Source organism: Dendrobates tinctorius, unplaced genomic scaffold, assembly GCF_039654945.1.
Source record: "Dendrobates tinctorius isolate UK_male_01 unplaced genomic scaffold, ASM3965494v1 ptg000202l, whole genome shotgun sequence".
NCBI lineage: Eukaryota > Metazoa > Chordata > Amphibia > Anura > Dendrobatidae > Dendrobates > Dendrobates tinctorius.
The window spans coordinates 9,484,931-9,501,653 of NW_027361869.1; positions in this window are offsets into that span (position 1 = coordinate 9,484,931).

The following is a 16,723-nucleotide window of genomic DNA, read 5'->3' on the forward strand; positions in this document are numbered from 1 at the left end:
TGCAACGGATGGCAATCCGTCACAATCCGCCAATAATGGAAGTCAATGGGGAAAAAAACGGATCCTCAAAAGAAAATTGCGGATCCGTTTTTTTTAAAACCTGGCGGATTGTGACTGATTGTAAAAAACTGAAGTGTGAAAGAGGCCTTACCTGAATGATGGGGTACCACACCTCAGGAGGAGGTGCAGTACCTCTGTGGCGACTGAACCCTCAGGGGCGCCACATGTGCGTCTGCAGTGAAAACGGGTGTAAGGAGTGTGCGTCTGCAGTGAAAACAGGTGTAAGGAGTGTGCGTCTGCAGTGAATACGGGTGTACTTCTGTAGTGTGTGCAGTTTTTATGCAGGTGTGTAAAGTTGTGCAGAATATCTGTATATATTTAGTATATATTTGAATGACTGAATGAAGATTGAATGTTATCATCTCTTCGGCTGACTCACTTTTTTCTTTGTTGGTTTATAAATGAGAACAGTTAGAGTTACTTTTATTGGTAATGGCTACATGAACATTAAAGGTGTTGTTAGTCGCTAAACACTTGCAAACTACAATAATCTGGATGTCAGCGCGGCTCAACCGCAACGTAGCAGAGCAGAGTAAGACAATTGTGTACGGAGGTGACAGTGGAGCGCATTTTACAGACATTGATCTCGGTGCCAAGACAGCTTGTCTCCCACCTCTTGTTGACACGTTGTGGTGCATTGTAGTGCGCTCGTGGTGCTTTTATTTTACTGAATTTTCTAAAATCAGTGGAAAATCACAGAGTTTCTGCAGCAATTTCATAAAACTGCCGCAATGAAAACAATCTTCAGCCACAACGCAGTCGCAAACTTAAGTAGCATAATAGCCATTACTTCTCTTATCTGGCAGCTTTCTAAGGCTATGTACACATTGTGCATTTTCAGGAGTCTTTTAATGAGGATGCGCTCGACAAATTGCTAAACAAAATACTCAAAAGACTCTTCTATCATAAAACTAATTGCAGGTCACTTCTATCGACTCCTGAATGAATCTGCTCCAAACTAGGAACTGTCCAATCAGAAGGCTGCAAAAGAAAACTTTTTACAGAAAAAAGACTCTTCTAAAATGCTTCAAAAACTTTTCAAAACCCCTTCAGGAAATGAAAGGTTTCTCCAAAAATCCCTCAAAGACTATCATTTAGTGAAGTGTTTTTCCACTAGAAACAAATCCAAAAAACTCTATATGTACACACCCTAAAGGGTCACATTTCTGTACTAGGTTTGGCTCCAGCCACATTTTACACATAGCAGCCTTCGTATTTTTCTGGCCATCTTACGCGGTCAAAAAAGCTCTCGTTGGCCCCAACAGGAGACCCTCTATCTTCTCATTCATGGGAGCTAAGAAATTACTAGTTACCTGATCATTGTTGTACTTTTATATTTTGGGCTCAACAGAATTAAACTTCAGAATATTTGCTGTGTATGTTGCCTTCTTCTTTATTCAGTCCTAGACCTTCTGAGGGAAACTCTTAATGACCACTATGACTCGGACATCTTGTCCAAAATTTGTTCTGGGATGCATCATACTCTAGTTGCGCATGCTTCCCAACAGTCCTGATTTTGGCAGACAATCATACAAACCAGACCGCAAAAAGAGCCGTGTTCATTAAAAACTATGTTCCAAAGCAGCTGTTTAGAGGGTATTTCATGAATGTTAATGTGGGTGGGATTTAATTGTCTGAAATTTTGCATTCTAAAAGTTGGTAAGTATGGTTACAGCACTTTGTCTTACAATATATTACGGTCTCATCTGCAGAACACAATAAAATACTTATCATCATCATTAACCCCTGTTTTATGTTCTCAGTTCTTCAACGTAACATCCTGAAACTGTAAAAGAATATAAAATAATGAAGGTAAAAGTAGAGGTATAAAGAAAGAAAGAAATGTAGAAGGATGAAAAATGAAGGAAAAGTATAGAGGGTTGAAAAATGAAAGAAAAGAAAAAGGATGAAGAATGAAGGAAAAGTAGAGGGATGAAGAATGAAAGAAAAGAAAAGTGATGAAGACTAAAGGAAAAGAGGGATGAAGAATGAAGGAAAAGAAGGGGAGATTGAAGACTGAAGGAAAAGAGGGATGAAGAATCAAGGTAAAGTAGAGGGGTGAAGACTGAAGGAAATTAAAAGGGGTGAAGACTAAAGGAAAAGAACAGGGATGAAGAATGAAGGAAAAGCAGAGAGATGAAGAATGAAAGAAACGTAAAGGAATGAAGAATGAAGGAAACGTAGAAGGAGGAAGGAAACAAACATGGAGGAAGAACAAAAGAAATATATAGGGCTAAAGAATTAAGAAAACAGAGGAATGAAGAATGAAGAAAAAGTATAGAGACAAAGAATGAAAGAATAGTAGAGAGATGAAGAATGAAGGTAAAGAAAAGGGTTGAAGATTAAGAATAAAGAAAAGGTAGAGGAAGGAAGAGTGAAGTAAAAGTAGAAGGATGAATAATGAAGACAATGTACAGGGATGAAAAATGAATGAAAATTAGAGGGACGAAGAATGAAGACAAAGTAGAGGGATCACTAATGAAGGAAATGTAGAATGAATGAAGAATGAAGGAAAAGTAGAGGGATGAAAGAAACGGTAAGCAATGAAGAATGAAGGAAAACTACAAGAATAAAGGAAAAGTAGAGAGATGAAGAATGAAAGACCAGTAGAGGGATTAATAATGAAGGGAAAGTAGATGGACTAATAATGAAGGAAATATAGAGGGATGAAGAATGAAGGAAAAGTAGAGGGAAGAAGAAAGGAAAGAAATACAGTATACAGGGCTGAAAAATAAAGAAAACTTAGATGGTTGAAGAATGAAGGAAACTCAGGGATGAAGAATGAAGGAACAGTAGAGGGATGAAGAATGAAAGAAAAGTAAGACCGAACTGTGAAAATGAACAGAAAAAATTGAAGTAAAGAGCTCAGAAAATAATTCAGTTGTTTTCCAATTTTTCTTCAAAGTAATAAAAAAGATGATGGAGCGTCTAAAGTTCACACACATTGACATTCGTCTGTTAGCACAAGCGGAGGAATGCGACCTGGGTCCAACTCAATTTACAGGCACAGAAATCATTAAAACATAAGTTTCAAAACCATTCCCTGGACAGGAGCTGAGCACTTGGCACAAACTTTTCGGTGCCTGGTATAGTAAAGAAACGGAGGCTGCACCTTTGCATGACAATGTAATGCCATCTACCGCATTACACTATAGGGGCGCATGTGGTCTTGGGGCAGAGTTCATAATACCTAGAAAACAATAAAAATATCCAGGTAAAGGCTGTAATTCTGTCTGCAACCACTAGGGGAGCTCTCTACATATGCTTATCATTGATTTGATTGAAAGCTGTAAAAAAATCTCTAAGCATTGGGAATTAAAATTAGGAAACCAGAGGCCTTGGAGCCCCCACCTTTTCTAAAAATTCTGGGCCTCTTTATTAATTATATATGTTTTGGTCAAAACTTCCACTAACTACTTCACTGTCTTAAACAATGTAAGAGTATGATACGTAAAAAAAAAGGATTTACATAAATATTTGTTAACTACTAATGAATCACAGTCCTCACGAGATATTAGATATGACACATAACCACTTTATATAAAAATGAACCACTTCTTTATCCTTCTAAGTATAAAGTAGAGATGGCTAGCCTCAAAATCATTCCAGATTGGTCAATTTATCGCGAGGTCAGTGATCAACAATGACTGAATTTAGCTGGACTCATCAACAAGTAACATGCACCCCATGGTGAATAGACCAATCAAAAAGTAACCAGATGATAAGTAGACCAATCATCAAATGATAGAAACTCAGAAACTGGGTAGACTTATGAACACATAACAGGAACCCAATTATTGACAAACCCATCAGCACTTAATAGTAAGTCAATTTGGCTTGGCTCATCGGAAAATACAATTCATGGATGGGTGGACAAATCAACCCATAACAGGAGGCCAAAGATGGGCAAATCCGTCAAGTCTTAAAAGTAAGTAAATTTGGTTGAATTCATCAATAAGCAGAATTAATTGGTGGCTAGATCAGTTGTCACGAGGATACAGCAACAATAAGAAGTCAGAAGGCAGCAGTGTCAAGTTTCACATACTTCTGCACTGGTTAGAAGTACTTCACCATCATATTAAACAGTGCAAAGGTTAATCTGTCCAGTTGGCGCTCCTGGAGGTTTCCTACTTAGATTGTCTCAGCTGTTCAGTCTTGGCCACTCCCCTCTGCTATATATCCTTGCCTCTGGCACTTAGTGATTACCAGTGTTAGTTCTTACTGCCTGGTTCTGGAGTTGGATGTGTAATTTGTGGTTGGAGTTAGTGTTTGGACATTGGTCTGGAGATTGTTGCTTAGAGCTTTGTCTGTGTGCACATTTTCATCCTTTCCTATTTGGTTTCTTCTTCCTTCAACTCTCTTGCTACTCACTCTGTCGTTTGGAGTGTGTATTTTGTATGGTTGGTATTTTCATTTATCCCTTGTTTGTCTGGTTAGTGTTATCCTATACACTTCAGCTTTCAACTTCCCTGGGTGGGGGATGGACAGATCAGGGTAGATATAAAAGCATAGCAAGGAACGAGAACCCGGCATCTCCGCATTCAGGAGTAATCCAGTGGACAGGGATAGACTAGGGAGCCCCTAATTCTAGCAACCTGGTCAGCGCCCAAAGGCCCAAAACCATTATGACACCAGTCAAACAAAAGTAACATTATAGTAGATAGACAAAACAATAGCAACTCAAAGATAGGAGAATCCATCAACATGCTATAAGGAAGAGAATATTAATTGTAAAAGTAAGAAATGTTGCAAAATTAACATATTGTTGAGTATAGCCTTCGCCAAGCATTAAGAACTCAATAGTAACTGAACCTACCAAAACACAACAGTAATACTATGGGTAATTATAGATCAAATATAAGTCATAGCTGATTAGACCCATCAGCAAGTGACAGGAACTGTCACTGGAATACTGCGACAGAAAGGGGCCAGGAGATCACAGTGTGAGGTTTCATGTACTGCTACACTGGTTAAAAGTATTTTACCATGACATTAAACAAGCAGTGTTGGCACTCCCTTCTGCTATATATGCTTCGCCTGCACTTTGGGATTGCCAGTGTTAGTTCTTACTGCCTGGCTGTGGAGCTGGAGGTGTAGTTTGTGGTTGAAGTAGGCATTTGGAGATTGTTCAGGGGATTGTTGCTCGGAGTTTTGTCTGTGTGCACATCCTTATCTTCTCTTATTTGGTTTCTCCTTCCTTAAACTTCTGTGACCCACTGTGTTGTTTGGTGTGTGAATTTTGTATGGTTGGTGTGACGACATAGCAATTTATCTTATTTAACCAGACATCTATTTTCAGCAAGCCAGGAGGAATAGACTGTTATCTATATGTTTACTTTTGAATGTATGTGTTTCTTTCTGGTTGCTCAAGAAAACACAGACTTTTGTTTGTGTAACCCTGTAATAATGGCTTGTAAGTTGACTATTTGTTGTAACATATTGTGCTGTTGTCCTGGATGAATTGAAACGCAGGATAATTGAACAATGATGTTTGCTGATATGTTGATTACACACTGTCCAGGCCAGCTAGTTTGTTGACTGGCTAAACACAGGAGGGAAAGCTATGCAATTTGATTACTTAATCAAACAATGCACGTAGATCTCATTACCATTCGTCACCTGAGCCCCATGGATATGTGTTGTGAGTTCATTTTCCCCTTCACTACTGAGGCCCGAGGAACTCCCTCTTCTGGTGAAGAAAGGTAGTGAGCCTGATTGTCAGACACCTGGGGCTGATGATGATGACTGGCTGAGTGGAGTTAATGACTGGATATAAGGCTGCCGACGCCCTTCTGGCCTGCGGGTGATTTCTCTGTGGACTTCTAGGAAGCCAGTCTGATTCCTGCTCATCTAAAGCTAAGATTTCTGCTTTGCCTTTTTGCATTAGTGTTTTGTTTTCCTTGCTTTTCTGGATTCTGCCATTCCCTGCTGGGGTGAGCTAAATCTCCTTTTGCCTGTTGCTCTGTCTTCAGAATATTCCTGAGTACTGACATAGCCTTTTTTGAAGCCTAGCGTCTTCAGGGCCTTTTTTACTGTCAGTTTGTTGGCTCTTATTTTCATAGGTTTTTTCACGGATTGCAGACAGCAGCCTTCCTGTCCTTTCCTATCTAAGCTAGCTTGGGCCCCATCTTTTCTCAGTCTATCTTTCTGTCTGTGTTTTGTTCTTTCTTCTTGCTTCACCGTCATTATATGTGGGGGGCTGCCGTTTGCTTTGGGGTCTGCTCTGGGGCAGTTTAGATTTCTCTTTCTGTCTTTAGGCTATGTAGTCCTCCGGCTGTGATCGAGGGGCCTAGGGCATCGTAGGAGCCCCCCACGGCTACTGCTAGTTGTGTTGATAGGTTCAGGGGTCTGCAATCCGATAGCTGCCAACTTCTCTGGTTTTCTGGACTTAGCTAGCATTTCTATTTTTGCCTCCTACGGTGACTCAATCATAACAGAATCACCCGCCATACTGCAGATCCTAGGGTACTCAATTGCAGGAAAGAATTGTATAAAAAAAGAAAAAAAAAAAAAGTGTGTATATTTTTTCCTCTGAGGCCGTAGGGGGAATTTTTTTTTCTCTCAATGGAGATAAAGCAATTGTCTGATCGTGTGGAGCAGCTCGCTGCAGAAGTGCGGGGAATTTCCGTCTACCTTGCTCATTCACATGCTGCTGAACCAAAGATTCCTACACCTGATGTATTTTTTGGGGATCAGTCTAAATTTTTGAATTTCAAAAATAATTGTAAATTATTTTTTGCCTTGAAGCCTAACTCGTCAGGGAGCTCCGCGCAGCAGGTTAAAATTGTCATCTCTTTGCTGCGTGGCGATCCCCAGGATTGGGCGTTTTCTTTGAAACCAGATGATCCTATTCTGACTAATGTGAACGCATTTTTTCAGGCCTTGGGGTTGTTGTATGACGAACCTAATGCCATTGATCAGGCTGAAAAGACCCTGCTGGCTTTGAACCAGGGTCGTGATTCTGCAGAATTGTACTGTCAAAAATTCCGAAAGTGGGCAGTACTTACTACCTGGAATGATAATGCCTTGGCTGCTCTCTTTCGGAAGGGGTTGTCAGAAGCCGTAAAAGATACTATGGTGGGATTTCCTGTTCCCTCTGGTCTTGACGATTCTATGTCTTTAGCCATTCAGGTTGATCGGCGTTTGCGCGAACGCAGAGCTGCACGAGAGGTGTTGCCACCTGTTGAACAGATGTCTGAACCTATGCAATGTGATAGAGTTTTTTCCAGAGAGCAGCGTCAGGAGTTCAGGAGGTGTAATAAGTTGTGTTTTTTCTGTGGAGATGCCTCGCATATTATTTCTGTCTGTCCTAAACACGAGAAACGCCTTGCACACACGTTTTCTGTTGGTGGTGTTCAACCAAAGTTTCTTCTGGCTATTACTCTGATCTGCTCCCTGTCCACATTTTCCGCCAAGGCTTTTGTGGATTCGGGAGCAGCTCTAAACCTAATGGACTTGGATTTTGCTAAACGTTGTGGATTTCCGATGACACCTCTGCAGACGCCTATCCCTTTGAGGGGGATTGATGCTACTCCTTTGGCTAAAAATAAACCTCAGTTTTGGACCCAGGTGGTAATGCGGGTCGCCCCAGACCATCAAGAAAATTGCAGGTTTTTGGTGTTACATAATCTGCATGATACTATTGTTCTGGGGTTTCCCTGGTTACAAATTCATAATCCAGTTTTGGATTGGAAATCTGTGTCTGTGGTGAGTTGGGGTTGTCGGTGTGCCTTTAGTGAGGCTCCGGTGTTTTCCACCTCTCCTCAGTCGCATGATGTTCCTGATTATTTGGCGGACTTTTATGATGTATTTAGTGAGAATGAGTCTGCGTCTCTGCCTCCTCATAGGAGTTATGACTGCAATTGAACTGAGCCCGGGGTGTAAATTTCCCAAGGGTCGGCTCTTCAATTTATCTGTACCCGAGCACGAGGCTATGCGATCCTATATTAAGGAGGCGTTGGAGAAGGGTCATATTAGACCATCCTCGTCACCCTTAGGTGCCGTTTTTTTTTTTGTAGCCAAAAAGGATGGATCATTAAGACCTTGTATTGATTATCGTGCTCTCAACAAAATTACTGTTAAATATCAGTATCCGTTACCCCTGATTTCTGATCTATTCTCCAGAGTTAAAGGTGCTTGCTGGTTTACCAAGCTTGACCTCAGGGGGCGTATAATCTTATTCGCATTAAGCATGGGGATGAATGGAAGATGGCGTTTAATACTCCGGAGGGACATTTTGAGTACCTGGTGATGCCTTTTGGGCTCACTAATGCCCCTTCTGTCTTCCAGTGCTTCATGAACGATATTTTCCGAGATTTTGTCGATAAATTTTTGATTATCTATCTGGATGATATTTTGATCTTCTCCAAGGATTGGGATTCTCATGTGGAACATATTCAGACTGTGTTCCGGATCTTGAGGGAGAATTCCCTGTATGTCAAAGGATCTAAATGCCTTTTTGGAGTACAGAGGATTTCTTTTTTGGGATTTATTTTGTCCCCGTCAACTATTGAAATGGACCCGGCCAAGGTACAGGCCATTTACGATTGGGTTCAGCCCACTTCTTTGAAGGCCCTCCAGAAGTTTTTGGGTTTTGCTAATTTTTATCAGAAATTTAGAGCAAAATTTTCTAGTATTGCCAAGCCATTGACTGATTTGACTAAGAAGGGTGCTGATGTGTTAAATTGGTCTCCGGAGGCTGTTTCTTCCTTTCAGGAGCTGAAGCGAAGATTCACCTCCGCCCCGGTTTTGCGGCAACCTGATGTCTCACTTCCGTTCCAGGTAGAGGTGGATGCTTCTGAGATTGGTGCAGGAGCTGTTTTGTCCCAAGAGGATCCTGTAACATCTAAAATGAATCCCTGTGCTTTCTTTTCCCGAAAGTTCTCTCCATCTGAACGTAACTATGATGTGGGGAATCGGGAACTGTTAGCCATGAAATGGGCATTTGAGGAGTGGAGACATTGGTTGGAGGGAGCTAAGCATCAAGTCGTGGTCCTCACTGACCACAAGAATTTGATTTACCTAGAGTCGGCTAAGCGCTTGAACCCTAGACAGGCTAGGTGGGCCTTGTTTTTTACACGTTTTGATTTTGTGGTTTCTTTTCTTCCTGGAACTAAGAATGTCAAGGCTGACGCCCTCTCTAGGAGCTTCTTTGCTGATTCTCCTGTGGTGACCAAGCCTGCTACCATCTTAGGCGAAGGGGTAGTTCTTTCTGCCATCTCGCCCGATTTGAGATGTGCTATGGAAGAGTTCCAGGAGGACAAACCTGAGCGTTGTCCCAGTGGAAAGTTGTATGTTCCTGACCAATGGAAGAAGAGAGTGATGTCTGAAGTTCATTGCTCTGCTTTGGCTGGTCATCCAGGTATTTTTGGTACTAGAGATCTGGTGAGTCGGTCTTTTTGGTGGCCCTCCTTGTCTCGTGATGTCAGGAATTTTGTGCAGTCCTGTGGGACGTGCTCCCGGTCTAAATCGTGTTCTCGCTCTAGTGGGTTGTTGATGCCTTTGCCTGTCCCCAAGAGGTCATGGACCCATATTTCAATGGATTTCATCTCTGTTATGCCTGTCTCTCAAAGGATGACTGTCATTTGGGTGATTTGTGATAGGTTCTCTAAGATGGTTCATCTTGTACCACTCCCTAAGTTGCCGTCTTCCTCTGAATTGGTGCCCCTGTTTTTACAACAGGTGGTTCGCTTGCACGGGATTCCTGAGAACATTGTATCTGACAGAGGAGTCCAGTTTGTGTCTAGATTTTGGAGAACTTTCTGTTCCCAGCTTGGGAATTCAGTTGTCCTTCTCCTCTGCTTTTCACCCTCAGACCAATGGGCAGACAGAGAGAACAAACCAGACCTTGGAGTCATATTTGAGATGTTTTATTTCTGCTGATCAGGATGATTGGGTTTCATTTTTGCCCTTGGCCGAATTTGCTTTAAATAATAGAGCTAGTTCTGCCACTTTGATGTCACCTTTTTTTTGTAACTTTGGGTTTCATCCTCGATTTTCTTCAGGGCAGGTGGAGCCCTCTGCCTGCCCAGATGTTGACACTGTGGTGGAGAGAATGCACCAGATCTGGGGCCAAGTGGTGGATAAGTTATCTCTCTCCCAGGAAAAGGCCCAGCGGTTTTCCAACCGACATAGGACCATTGGTCCCTAGTTTAAGGTTGGTGATATGGTGTGGTTATCATCAAAAAATATTGCTATGAAGGTGGCTTCTCCTAAGTTTAAGCCTAGATTTATTGGACCTTACAAGATTTTGGAGATTATCAATCCGGTCTCTTTTCGTTTGGCTCTTCCTGTCACATTTAAAATCCATAATGTGTTCCATAAATCTTTGTTAAAGAGGTTTGTTGAACCTGTTGTTCCGGGGGTTGCACCTCCAGACCCTGTATTGGTTGAAGGTAACATGGAATATGAGGTAGAGAAAGTACTGGATTCCCGTCTGGCAAGACGGAGACTCCAGTATTTGGTTAAGTGGAAGGGTTATGGTCAGGAGGATAATTCCTGGGTCTCTGCCTCTGATATTCATGCCAAAAGATTGGTGCGTGCCTTTCATCGGGCTCACCCTGATCGCCCTGGTGGCGTGGTTGAGGGTTCGGTGACCCCCTCCTCAAGGGGGAGGTACTGTTGTGAGTTCATTTTCCCCTTCACTACTGAGGCCCGAGGAACTCCCTCTTCTGGTGAAGAAAGGTAGTGAGCCTGATTGTCAGACACCTGGGGCTGATGATGATGACTGGCTGAGTGGAGTTAATGACTGGATATAAGGCTGCCGACACCCTTCTGGCCTGCGGGTGATTTCTCTGTGGACTTCTAGGAAACCAGTCTGATTCCTGCTCATCTAAAGCTAAGATTTCTGCTTTGCCTTTTTGCATTAGTGTTTTGTTTTCCTTGCTTTTCTGGATTCTGCCATTCCCTGCTGGGGTGAGCTGAATCTCCTTTTGCCTGTTGCTCTGTCTTCAGAATATTCCTGAGTACTGACATAGCCTTTTTTGAAGCCTAGCGTCTTCAGGGCCTTTTTTACTGTCAGTTTGTTGGCTCTTATTTTCATAGGTTTTTTCACGGATTGCAGACAGCAGCCTTCCTGTCCTTTCCTATCTAAGCTAGCTTGGGCCCCATCTTTGCTCAGTCTATCTTTCTGTCTGTGTTTTGTTCTTTCTTCTTGCTTCACCGTCATTATATGTGGGGGGCTGCCTTTTGCTTTGGGGTCTGCTCTGGGGCAGTTTAGATTTCCCTTTCTGTCTTTAGGCTATGTAGTCCTCCGGCTGTGATCGAGGGGCCTAGGGCATCGTAGGAGCCCCCCACGGCTACTGCTAGTTGTGTTGATAGGTTCAGGGGTCTGCAATCCGATAGCTGCCAACTTCTCTGGTTTTCTGGACTTAGCTAGCATTTCTATTTTTGCCTCCTACGGTGACTCAATCATAACAGATATGTTTGTGAAAGCCAGGAATAGGACCCACTGGTCACCTGGCTCCATGGAGATGTTTGGAGAAGCCAGGTTGTGACCCTCCTGTCAACTCGACTTGTACCTGGGTGGACCGTCATCTTTCTAAGCTTGTCGTTACCTTCTCTCTGTGCATGCCACAGGTGGGGTAGTCAGCCCTGGAAGCTCTGTAGTAACAGCTGCTCTTACTCCAGTGAGTCAGCGGAAGGGTGAGACTGTCATTTGCACCATCTTGGGCATCTTGTGTTATTTGCCTGTTTTGTGGTTCAATAAAGTTTTGCCACACTGTTTTACTAATTGTCTAAACGCTGTGTCTAACATCATGTCCTCACTATATCTGAAACTGAACCTAATGTACCTATACCCGACATTGCAATTTCTATGTGTGGTTCCACTATTACTCTCCAGCAACATGCCCGCTGTCTTGGGGTCATACTTGACTCCGGACTTTCATTCGCCCCCCCACATCCGATCACTGGCTCGCTGTTGTTATCTGCACCTCAAAAACATTTCTAGAATTCGACCTTTTCTTACTTTTGATTCCGCAAAAACTCTTACTGTTTCTCTTATTCATTCTTGTCTAGACTATTGTAACTCTCTTCTAATCAGTCTCCCTCTTGCCAAACTCTCCCCCCTCCAATCTGTCTTGAATGCTGCAGCCAGGATCATATTCCTCGCCAATCGTTACACCGATGCCTCTACCTTGTTCCATTCATTACACTGGCTACCCATCCACTCCAAAATCCAGTACAATCTTATTACCCTCACGCACAAAGCTCTTCATGGCTCAGCACCACCCTACATCTCCTCCCTCGTTTCAGTCTATCACCTACCCGTGCCCTTCATTCTGCTGATGACCTGAGGTTAGCATCTTTAATAATCAGAACCCACCACTCCCCTCTCCAAGACTATACACATGCTGCGCCAATTCTTTGGAATGCACTTCCCAGGTCAATACGATTAGTCCCCAATCCCTACAATTTTAAGCGTGCCCTGAAAACGCATTTATTCAGACTGGCCTACCGCCTCAACACATTAACCTAACTATCCCTGTGTGGCACAGTCAAAAGTTTTACCATAACCAGGTTCCCTGCATCATGTTCCCACATGCTTTATGCATTATGGCTGGTCCAAACAATCAGGGCAATTGTTACCACACACCTTTCGTGTCTACCTTTTTTCCTCATAGATTGTAAGCTTGCGAGCAGGGCCCTCATTCCTCTTGGTATCTGTTATGATCTATGTGATTATTGTTATGCTTTAATGTCTATCGTCTGTTCAAGTCCCCTCTGAAATGTAAAGTGCTGCGGAATATGTTGGCACTACAGAAATAAAATTTATTATTATTATTATTATTTTACTCTCACCCTGTGTTGTCTGAGTAGCATTGTGCCCACGGTAAAAGGAGAGCGGACATTAGGTGGATGATTCCTGGTCCATGCAGTTTTGGATGGTGAACTAGAACATCGACTGACACCCATGTCTCCGCAGTTGGAATTTTCATTTATCCCTGTCCATCTTCCCTTGTTTGTCTAGTTAGAGTGTTCCTATACACGCCAGCTTCCCACTGCACTGGGCTGGGGAGGGGACAGGTAAGGGTTTATGCAGGAGTATAGCGATGGACGTGAACCCGGCATCTCCACCTTCAGGAGTAATCCGGTGGACAGGGATAGACTAGGGCACCCTTAGTTTTAGGGACCTGGTTAACACCCATAGTCCCAGCACCATCATGACATTATAGGAGCATAGCATGGCACGTGATCCCGGCGTCTCCACCTTCTGGAGTAATTCGGGGGACAGAGATAGACTAGGATGTCTATTATTGTTAGTTTGTTTACTGTAAGTGATATATGTATTTTGTACGTAACCCCGTATCATTTACAGCACCATGGAATAAATGGTGCCATATAAATAAATAATAACAATATACAGATGCAAAACCTGGATGATAAAGGAACAAGACAGAAGAATCAGCGCTTTTGAAATGTTATGCTGGAGAAGGATGTTGACAATACCATGGATAGCAAGAACAAACAGATCAATTTTGGAATAAATCAAGCCAGACATATCACTCAAAGCAAAGATCATCAAGCTACGACTTGCCTACTTTGGACACATCAAACTACAAAAGCAATCACTGGAGAAGGACATCATAGATGGAAGAATTGATGAAGCGAGGCTGTTATGGACTGACCTGGGTTGGAGTAGTGGTATTGCAACCACTAGGGGCAGCACCGGCTGGTAGCATAGTCAGGAATAACCAGAGGTCAGTACACGGAAGCAACAGTATAATTGAAAGGATCGGCAGGTTGCATAGTCAGGAATAGCCAGAGGTCGGTAAATGGTAGCAGCAGTATAGTCTTGAGGATAAGCAGCAGGTGGAAAGATGGAAACAGAGCTTGACTAAAGGCTGGGAGATCAATAATCTCACAAGGCAGGAAGTGCAATGCCAGGTTTAAGTAGGGTGTTCAATCAGGAAATCACAGGGTGGAGCGAATCAGGAACTCAGGGTGGTGGCAATCAGGAACAACACAGGTACTAGTATCTGGGTTAACGAGAAACTGTCCAGCAAACTGAATAGCTTAAAGGGAAGAGCTGCCACCTGATACACAAAAGTCTTGACAAAGTCAAAGAGAAAGACCAGCAACCTGATTGCTTGGTACTATCAAAATAATGGAAAGTTAAGGTACCGTCACATTTAGCGATGCACCAGCGATCCCGACAACGATATGACCTGGTCAGGAATGGTCGCTAGTGAGCTGCCAAACAGGCAGATCTCACCAGCGACATAGCAGTGGTCGGCGGTCGTTACTTTCCTGTCAGACGCGGCAATGAAGATGTCCTCCCGCCCACATCTACGCGTCGCTCGTCGGCGCCAGCAGGAAGCGGCCGACGAGAAATGGCCCAGGACATTCTTGCGCGATCAGCGATAACCAGCGGGGGAGCCGGTCGGAGGTAAGTATCACACATAGCGATATCGCTAGCAATATCACTGCTGCGTCACAAAATCGGTGGCGCTTTAGCGATATCGGTAGCGAACTCGCTTAGTGTGACGGGCCCTTTAGACTCTGAAGGACCGATCTAGGCTTGCACAATCTTCCTACAGAGCATTCATCCGTCAAGTCGCCATGGCTTGAGATCAAGTAGAAGGCTGTTAAAAAATAAAATTCCACCCCCTTGTCCACCAGGTTAGTAGTACTAAAAGTGCAGTTTTCCTGATTATGTGAGACAGTGGCATTGATAATTTACATATAGCTCATGGTACAGAGTTCTAGGCAATAAACTAGCTTAATAAAAATAGTTGAAAGATGTATATTGCTAGACGATATGATGCCACACACCAGGAGACTGGAAGAATGAGTTGGCACAGTCTCCATTGCACAAATAGCTCTTCGATTTACAAGCCACGTTCTCGCTATCAGCTTTCCCCACATTTCTTCAATACTTCTGATGTAATGTGCCACACATCACAGGATGTAATCCAATAAAACCTCCCCACTCAGCTATAAACCTGCAGGAGATAAATGATATAAAGGGGATAATGCGCTGGCACTTGAGAGACTCACTCATGATAAAAGCCTTGGAGAAAGTTTGCCAGTCTCAGCAAACCATAGTCCCATAGAAGAGATTAGGGACGACTCTTTGTAAAGTGCCCACTTTGATTTTGCTTTAAAACTTGACCCGATTCAAGTGCTGCCAACTTGCTTATTGAACATATGGTCCATTTTATTTCCTTAGTTGCTTCAAGTTTTACAGATTTAAGGATCATTTGTCACACTTTTGCATACCCTTTTTAAGGGTATGAATTGTCCCATTTCATATGGAAATGTAAAAAAAAAAATCAACTTAATCTTGATTGAGATTATTTTGCCGTTTTGAGCATGCAGCCCATATGCACACCTATGCATCTCTGTTTCTACAGGTTGCTCACTTTCTCTAGAGTTGTTTCTCCCATCTCTCCCGCTTTGACTGTCTGCAGACTTTCAAGGAGCCACAACTGAAGGGATGAGTACACATCGCAGTCTGTAGCCATGAGAGTACATAGAAGCTGAACTCACAAAATGATAGGCAATTTTTTTTTTATTTGCAAAATTGCCGTATTTTTACATGTATGTGTTCACATAACCTTATAGAGAAAATGTGGATAATTAAATTCATTGCAAATGCTTTCTGTGCGGTGGTGACATCAAAAGTAAGTAATATTCAGATAGGTAAAAATCTAGATCAATTATTGGGACCTTAGCACAATGGGGGATGATGAGTCTGACAAACACTTTAATTTATGCTTTCTCTTTGTTGCATTTCAATTAATATTAATCATTTCCAGCTGTCAGCATGTTGGTGGATGCTGCCTTAAGCAGCTGCGTCTAAATGGGACCATATGGTTACAGTATGTTTAATGCAAATCTACTTGTGCACCTGCGTCACTCACCTACTTATTAGCTAAACCATTCTTCGGATTCAGGTTGTATCTAAGGATTACGAGATAGCAGATATCAAAACAGACATCATTTCCCATAGGCTACAGTAAATCAATGTAAAGACATTGGCCTTTTTTATTCTTCCAAAATAGGAGCCAAAAACATGATCATGAAGATTTTAAGGTGATGATCATTGATCGACCAAAGGACAAGAATGAACATTTTTAATAAGTTCAATCCCATTTGCTATCATGCACGATACAAAGTGAAATAGCATAAAATGGGGAAATCATACTGTATGGGGGGCTATAGGGTTATTACACTATGTGTGGGGTGCTGCCGTGCCATCACACTGTGAGGGAAGACTGACGGGGCATCACACTGTGTGGAGGGCTATGTAGGCATCGTACTGTGTAGGGGTATGTGGGGGGCATGATACTGTGTGAGGGGAACTGTGGGGGCATCATACTGTGTTAGTGTTTGGGGGCATTATACTGAGTGTGGCTATTGGGGTATTATACTGTGTGAAGGGGGCAGTGGGGACATCATACTGTGTGGGCAAGAGCTATAGTGGCCCTCATACTGTGAGTTGATTATACTGTGGGAGGGGGTTCACTGTAGGAAATCACAGTTTGGGGGGAACTGTAGGGACATCAGACTATGATGGGGCGTTATATTTTGCAAGGAGCACTCTGGTGTCATCATACTGTGTGTGTGGAGGTACTGTGCGGTCAAATTGTGTAGGGGAATTCACTGAGGGGGTATCATATTGTATTTTGGGTGAGATCATACTCTAAGAGACCCATGA